At 34.5% G+C, this 8,869-nt stretch overlaps 1 pseudogene; it reads right to left on the reverse strand.

The window, feature by feature from the left end:
- Positions 1 to 1,854: 1,854 nt before the first annotated feature.
- On the reverse strand, positions 1,855 to 2,683 carry LOC143605671 (AT-hook motif nuclear-localized protein 23 pseudogene; annotated as a pseudogene).
- Between the last annotated feature and the right edge of the window lie 6,186 nt (positions 2,684 to 8,869).

Genomic DNA, 8,869 nt, shown 5'->3' on the forward strand with positions numbered 1-8,869 from the left:
ATTAATATAAATAAATTAATGTATAAAAACTATATAAGACATACCCAACTAAATGACATTTAATAATGAACAATCTTTTGTAACTTTTTAAACTATATAAAAACCATGATGTTAAATTGAAGTAAAATTGACAACAAAGCTTGTTTTCTTTTAATACCTTATTATAAACTATCATGAATAATAATTTAACACTTGAACTAAATAATGGAAACCATATTATTAATGATATCATGTTTATGTTTAATAGCTTATGTCACTGGAAAGCTAATTAATATTTATAGTCCAAACGTTAAATATATATATATATATATATATATATATATATATAAATCTAATCAAGCATAAACTACTTGTAGGTTAGCATAATAACCCCCACCCCCCTGAAAATAACAAGTCTTACATCATAGTGGATCATCTTTCAAGGTACGGCTTCTTACCCCTCCACTTGTTATTATCGTGCTCAATTGTTAAAACCCCGTTGATGATTCTTTCTTTTGGAACTCCTAAACGTTTTTGGATTATTAATCGGATCTAATTTATTTTGCTTCAAGATCCGGCTATGGTTGTTTGGACTCAAAATTTGGTTCGATATTATGCATGCGATAAATTTCCAAGTTTGTACTCAGTATCGCATGTTCCTTACTTATTACACGGTATAGATATTTGTTGGCATTGTTTTTACTTTGAGCGTGTTACTTGTTTTTGCTTATACTCTGGTACCCTGAGTTCTACGCTTCCTGTGGAGTGTCCCACAGGCACAACATTGTGGCATCGATGTTGTGTGCTCCTTCCGTGACGGAGAGATTAGTTCATGCACGGCGTCTCTTCAGGGCAAGTGTGGCCCATAGCTATTAGGAGGCGTATGGGTCGATCATAGGTTTATATGTATTTGATATTTGTGGATGGTAGCTGTATGCCAACACCCACCATCGCACTATTGGGTACATAGTTTGCAACCTATGTAGCTCACCGTTGTTATATGTTTCGGCTCGTGGGTATCATCCATATGATACGAACTACTTTATTGGCTTGCATACTTGTATCGTATCATTTTACATCATGACATATTATATTTTAATATTGTTATAGATAAATTTTATTTTTACTTAGTTATTGTTAATCTTTTACTTACTTGATAATTGTTAATATTTTACTTTAGCCTTTTATCTGTATTGGGCATTTGGCTCATTCTGTAATTTTTTTTAATAGCAGGTTCACAGGTTACTCCGGGTGGAGTATGAAGAGAGAGGGAGAAAAAGAATTAAACTCTATGATTTGAATATAAAATGCTAGCCATTTTTGTAGCATACTCTTGTTCAGCTATATTTGACAATTATATAATATATAATGAATAATTAACTTTAGGACTCTGTATTTTAAACATTTGATAGTAAAATGATGTCTTATGTTTTAAATATTATGATTAGTGACACGCCAACCCTATGTGGGGTGGGGTGTTACATTGCATATATAGAATATAGTACGTACAGGTGGATATATTATTTGGTGCTATATGTATTTACCGAAAACAATGCAATAAAACAAAAATAATCCATTACCAAAAACCTTATATTCATAATTTTTGGTCCTCATGATACACCATGTTTTAGACACTTTCTGAAAATCCGATAATATTAATTGTATGAGATAAGCTCTTGAAGATGAACACAAAAAACTATTTTCATGATGATAATGAAACAAACATCAAAGTATCCAAACATTACAAAAGAAGAAGGAAGAAGATAAGACTGTCACGCATATTCTTACTAACCTTAGTTTTATCAGACAAATGAAGAGATCTTCTTTTATTTACCAACCTGAAGCAATCTAACAACATACAAATAATCTTTCAAGTCAGAACTGATTATTATTATTATTATTATTATTATTATTATTATTATGGTTGGATCGTCCGCCTGAATTGCTTCCACCACCCCATCCATCCGCGTGTAACTGAACATTTGGTGGCAAGCTCATTGGTAAGTTAAGAAAAGGAAGCCCAGAAGATGGGTCTGGAAAAGGGTTGTTGCCGGTAATTCCACCACCGCTGCCGCATGCTTGTATCTGAACAGGCGATTCATCTTCATCTAGCGGCAATCTTTCGTAGGAGACAATCGTAAAGGAAGAAGCAATTATGATTATCGGCCCCGAGGCGGTCAACTCTCCAACCACGTTCCCACCAACCACTTGCCCTTGACCACCAGCTAAAAATATGGTCAAGCTGGTGGCTCCGGATGGCGCTGGCGGGGCAAGAAAGACCCCGCCAGCGACAAGATCTCAAACCGTCCCTGGAGGGCCATCCCAGCGCCTCCACCAGATGGCTGCCGCAAATTAACATTAGTCACCATCCCACTTCCGGATGATATGCAGATCCCGCGTTGTCTCCGTCGTGCGTAGGTAGCTATAGATTCAAAAACATCAAATCCGTTACCAATTTCGAGAATATGAGCTCTAAGTGTATTTGCACTCTCTCTTGTAATTATAACCGGTGGCTTTGATTTGTTCTTTGATCCTGGTGGACGACCTCTTGGACGACCTCTGGTCAAGACCCTGACGGTCACCACCATCATCCTCCTCTTGATCGGGATGCTGGAAGGTACCCGAAAATAGCCGGTGGTGTTGGTGATTGTTGTGATGAGTATAACCAGAAGCAGTGCCTAAATCTAGACCAGCCATGGATTATTATATATGTAAAAGATATAATAAACAGTCACCAGCAACACAAAACAAGAAATTAAACTATAAAAAAATGCAGCAGGAAAACATATAAAACATGAATTTTTAAGGGTTTGCTAAAATAAACATGAATTTTTAAGGGTTTGTTAAAATAAATAACAAGGATCTGGAGGTTGGTAACCAAAGGGATGCAATATGAGTGCAGATAAAAGGAAGAGGGAAGAGGTGTGAGGGAGACAAACGCAGTCATTTCTCACAACCTAAAAGTTTAAATATTTGCATAAAAAATATAAATGAGATAATAACATAAAATTTTTTATTATTATATTAAAATCTTGCTGTGTTATATACTTTTCATGGGGTACGTTACTTTTTGTTTTTTTAAAGCGCTTACATACATAAAAAAAGTAAGAATGTTTGTGTAAACATATCCATATGATGAACGTAATTACCGTGAGTAAAAGTAGATGAATGATGTTATGGATTTTGTAAAGAATGTAGTGGGACTTTTGAAACAAAAAAAAAGTACAAGTAAAATGTTAAACTACGGGTATATGTATTATCAAAACCAGATAGCTCTTGAACGGGTTATAACATCTTATTAAATTAAAAATTAATCTTACCAATTTTTTGATATGAAAATCCTATAAAAATATAAATCCTAAACTAATCTATAAAAATATTTGAGTATTTTTAAGCTGACCCATGATTTAAAAATATATTTTTAAATGTCCCACTATAAAATCCCCATCATGTTAGTTTAACATATAAAATCCCCGCCATGATTATTTTTAAGAAAAAGATATTATTTATATAGGGCAGTTTAACCTAATTTAAAAAAATATTTGAATATTTTTAGCACGTAAAATGTTAAACTACACACGACCTGCTTATGAAAATCCCTGCCATGTTAGCTACAAAAAAGTTTTACCTTATCTTTACTGAAAATATGAATCCTAAACTAATTTAAAAAAACATTTGAGTATTTTTTATTTATTAGTTTTTAAGTTCTTGTATATAGAAATTTGGATAATAATATGATTAAGAAAAACGGGGAGGTGACAGGTTTTCAGCTAACATTACGAGGAGGCATCGGGTTTTGAACTAGCATTGTAGGGAGGCGACGGGTTTTAAGCTAACATAACGAGAAGGCGACGGGTTTTAAAACATGTTGTCTCGAACTCCTATCATAGCATCATCGACTGGTTAAGTAGGGAACAAAAGAGAATTTGAACATTAAAGAAACATATTAAGAATATTAAAGAAACATATTAAGAATCACTCTTTAAAGATAGTACATATAAGGAATTTTTAATCCCTCTGATTTTCCTCAAATTATCAAATTGATTAAAACTTTTTTATTTTTTTCATGGGACATTAACCCATCCAATTTTTTGTTTAATTTGAAAGGTATTTTGATCCTTTTGGCTAGGGTGTAGAAGTTATTAACATGGATATGTGTAAAATACAAAGGAGAAAATAATGAGTGGGATGGGAATGAATCTAATATCATTAATGTTATATTTGAATGATGCAGATTAATTTAAGAATAAAAATTGATGAGAAGCATATGAAGGTAGTAATCTATTTATGATGGCTTTCTTTCTTCATATGAAAGACACATGTCAATTTGCTCATCATTTTAAAACATCAATAACCTTTTCATACGACCATTTTTTAAAAAAAAAATTTACCATAATAACAAGCGCTTTTTTATCTTTAATATGAATATATATTGTTATTTAAAAATCAAAAATAATTAGTGGGTTTTTTATGTGTAAAATTTGATTGTTCATTGTGTTTTTAATTGAGTTTTCTATGCATTGTGTTATAGATTTTGGTCATTGTGTTTTTCAATTGGTACTCATATTAAAAATAAAATTAAAACAAACAATATATAACTGTGTCTTTTTGTTCGTCATTGTGTCTTTGTGCTCAATATTTGTATTTCTACTTATCATTGTGTTGTTGTTATTGTGTAATACGTTCACTGTCTTTTGTTCGGAATTGACATATGACATTCACTTAATTTGAGAAAAATAATATTATGTTCATTATGTAATACGTTCAAGTCATTATGTAATATGTAATTTTCATTATGTTTTACGTTTCAGATCCTTGTGTTAAATGTATTCACCATTGTGTCTTACGTTTCACGTCATTGTGTTATATGCATTCATCATTGTGTTTTACGTTTTAAATTATTGTGTAATATATATTCATCTTTGTGTCTTATGTATTAGATAATTTGTTGTTCTTTTATCATTATATTTACATATTATTACACAACGGTGTTATTAGTATTAAAAAAACACAATGATGAGTTGAAAGAAACAATGACGAAATAAACACAGTGACAAACAGAAAGACACAATGACAAAAAAAGACACAATGGTAAGCAAAAAGACACAATGGTGCAAATTTTGTGTTAATTTTATATAACAAAATCATACTCATATTAAAGATAAAAAACTCTTGTTATTATGGTGATTTTTTTAAATAATATCATATAAAAAAGTTATAGACGTTTTAAAATAATAGGGAATTAACATGTGACTTGTATGTGAAGAGAGAAAATACGCACTATTACTTTTATACCATTTTTCTTTGAAAAAATTCCCAAAATAGCCCTTTTTAAAGAGAGAAGTCCCAAAATAGCCATTTTTTCTGAGTTTTCTAGAATTTAAACTTGAGAGACACATTGAGAAAAAATAATTATTATGAGGGAGCAGGCCAAAGATTTAAGAAATATAGGGAGCAGACAAAATTTGGGAAAATATTGAAGGTAAAGTCCAAATTATTTTGAAATATTTAAGGAAAAGTTCAAATTTTTTTCTAAACTTTTCTTCTCAAAATACAGTCTCCCAAGACTGTTTTATTATGTTTCCTACCTGACCCGTACATATTTTCAAATTTTAGGAAAAAGAGATTTTTAAAAGTCGTATTGAGAGACGCATTCAGAGGCATTTGTTCTTAGGAGACGAGATTCTTGTGTTTCCTTTCTTTTGCGTTCAGATTGTATAATTCTCCATCTTCTTCACACACACACACATATAAAATCATCCGATCATCTTTTTTTCAAATCAATTAATAAATAAATATATATAAATTTATATATTTATTTAACAAGTATATATTATGTAGTTTTGTTAGGGATACATATTTCCCCTTCCTAAACTATGTAAATTACATATTTTCTCAAAATACAAGTTTTTAATGCAAAATGTACAAGGCTTTTTAAGCATGGTTTGAGGAAATATATAATTTCAAAGTTTAGTAAGGAGAAATATGTAAATGCCCCAAAATATATTTATCTTTTAAAAAGTCCAACGTACGTTATATACTTAAAAATGACATCAGCAAACGTGTATGTAGATGTGTGTATCTCTTCTACTGAAGTTAGGTTACACACATCTTAATTTACAACTAGATTATATAAAGACTTGTTATGATTGCTAGAAAGCAAGAAGTTTAGATAAAACAGTTGATATCTGTAATTTTATATAATTATATGGACGTTTTTACCCTTATATCCTTTAAACTAAGACACTAAAATAAAACACACATAAATTTTATCAAACTTTCCATCTAAACCATTTGATCAACCAATTCAATGAATCAAACTTTCCATCTAAACCATTTGATCAACCAATTCAATGAATTAGATCTCTTTCTATAATTCTTAGACACACCCACGAAAATTCTTTTAACAAAGAGATGGTATGTTGCCCGACATTTTTAGGCTAACTCTAGTAACTAAATTATGTTAACTCCATTAAATCTGTTAGGAAACACATATGCATGTCACAAGTCACAAGTCACAAGTCACAAGTCACGTGGGCATACACATGAGTCAGCCCACGAACGTTGGTTATCTAATAACAATAACAAGTTGCAAACAGCAATAACAAAGCACATTTAGTTATACGTGATGTTTTATGTTTAGATATGAACATTGCTTGTGTATGTGCTACATGTTCTAATGTGTTACATACTTATGTCATGTGTTATATCTAGTTAACATGTAATAAAAATATGTTAAATGTCGCACATTTTGTTTATTTAAAATTATCATAAGTTTGTTATGGACAGTAAACAGGTTTAAGATTAATTTAACATCTATGTAAAGTTTATTATGGCACATTATTAAACATTATGATGTAGATTAGCTATGAAGCTTTTGGCTTGCATCTTTCTTTTCTTTTTCTTTACTTAACCATAAACATCACACACGCATACTGATAATTAATGAAAAATTGCTTGATTATTTCATCCCACATAATGCGTATTTATAATACAATACAAATCTTATAATTTGAGACTAATTCTTAATTTACTAAATATACAAAGTTGCCTAATATATGTACGGCTATTACTCCCCCGCAGTCGAAGCGAAGGGAGGACCGATGCTTAGACTGGATCGAAAGTCATCGAAGAGGACGCGTGGCAAGCCTTTGGTGAAGATGTCAGCAACTTGGTGGCGAGACGACACATGAACCACACGAACATTTCCTTTTTGAACCTGTTCCCGAACTAAATGAATGTCAAGCTTGATATGTTTAGTGCGTTGGTGCTGAACCGGGTTACCCGACAGATAGATAGCACTAACATTATCGCAATAAACTATAGTTGCACGGTTCAGTGGGCGTTGGAGCTCTAGAAGAAGATTACACAGCCAGCAGATTTCAGCGACAACATTAGCAACTCCACGGTATTCAGCCTCTGCACTAGAGCGACTGATGGTAGACTGCCGTTTAGAGGACCAGGAAATGAGATTGTCGCCTAGATAAACACAGTAACCTGATGTTGAGCGTCTCGTGTCAGGGCATCCAACCCAATCCGCATCTGTATAAGCGCGTAGAGAACCAGTGTCAGAGGGACCCAGGTGAAGACCAAGATTAGGTGTTCCCTGAATGTACCGGATAATTCGTTTCAAGGCATTCCAGTGAGTAACCCGAGGAGCATGCATGTGCATGCAAATTTGTTGCACTGCATAGGAGATGTCGGGGCGTGTAATCGTGAGATACTGTAGAGCACCTGCAAGAGAACGAAAAGCGGACGGATCATCATGAAGGGGACCTGTGTCTGCACTGAGCTTGGGTTGCGTGTCGACTGGTGTGGCAACCGGCTTACATGAATCCATAGCCGTACGATGGATGATGTCTTTGACGTAGGCCGATTGCGAGAGAAAGAGATTGTTGCCTGTACGAGTCACCTGTATACCCAGAAAGTAGGACAAGGGCCCCAAGTCTTTCATTGAGAATTCTCCTGCAAGACTGGACATTAGTCGACCCCGAAGAGCTTCATTGGAGGTAGTAAGTATGATGTCATCGACGTATATCAGGAGATACGTAATGTCACGACCCTGGTTATATATGAACAAGGAGTTATCACATTTACTTTGGCGGAAACCCTGCAAAAGAACAAAATCAGTGAACCGTTGGTACCACGCCCGAGGGGCCTGTTTCAGACCATATAAGGATTTCTTCAGGCGACAAACATGATCAGGGTAGTCTCGATTGCGAAACCCCATGGGTTGATGCATATAGACTGTCTCATGTAGAGTGCCGTGTAAGAAAGCATTAGTGACATCCAGTTGATTGATCTGCCAGGATTGAGCCAGAGCCAGTGACAAAAAAAGTCGAATAGTGGCCGGTTTAACAACCGGGCTGAATGTTTCGCCACAATCTATACCTGCCTGCTGACCACGGCCATCACAAACGAGCCGAGCCTTGTACCGTTCCAACGTGCCATCAGACCTGAACTTGTGTTTAAATAGCCACATACTACGAATAATATTCATGTCGGGAGTGCGAGGTACAAGCTCCCAGGTCTTATTTTTAATAAGGGTACTAAATTCGTTGGTCATGGCACTATACCATTCTGGAGTGGACAAAGCAACCTTGGGATTTTTCGGAATTGGTTGAAGAGTAGTGGTGTTGAGGTTGAAAAGGTGCTTGGGTTTGACAATGCCACTCATGGAGCGGGTGCGCATAGAATGGGTATTGGCTGCGGCAGGGGGTGGGTTTGGGGCTGGTACGGGATCGGGTAGAGTAGGCGATGGGTTGGTGAATGGGCCGGGTGCAGTAGAAGCGGTAGAGGTGTTAGGGGTGTGAGTTTGTGAGGGTGGTGGGGTAAGAGAGTGGGCTGAGGGAGTGGTTGAGGACTGGGCCGAATGAGAGGGTGATAATGG

The sequence above is a fragment of the Bidens hawaiensis genome, unplaced genomic scaffold, assembly GCF_021521415.1.
Source record: "Bidens hawaiensis isolate Kalapana, Puna unplaced genomic scaffold, B.hawaiensis_p1.1 tig00070760_1, whole genome shotgun sequence".
Lineage (NCBI taxonomy): Eukaryota > Viridiplantae > Streptophyta > Magnoliopsida > Asterales > Asteraceae > Bidens > Bidens hawaiensis.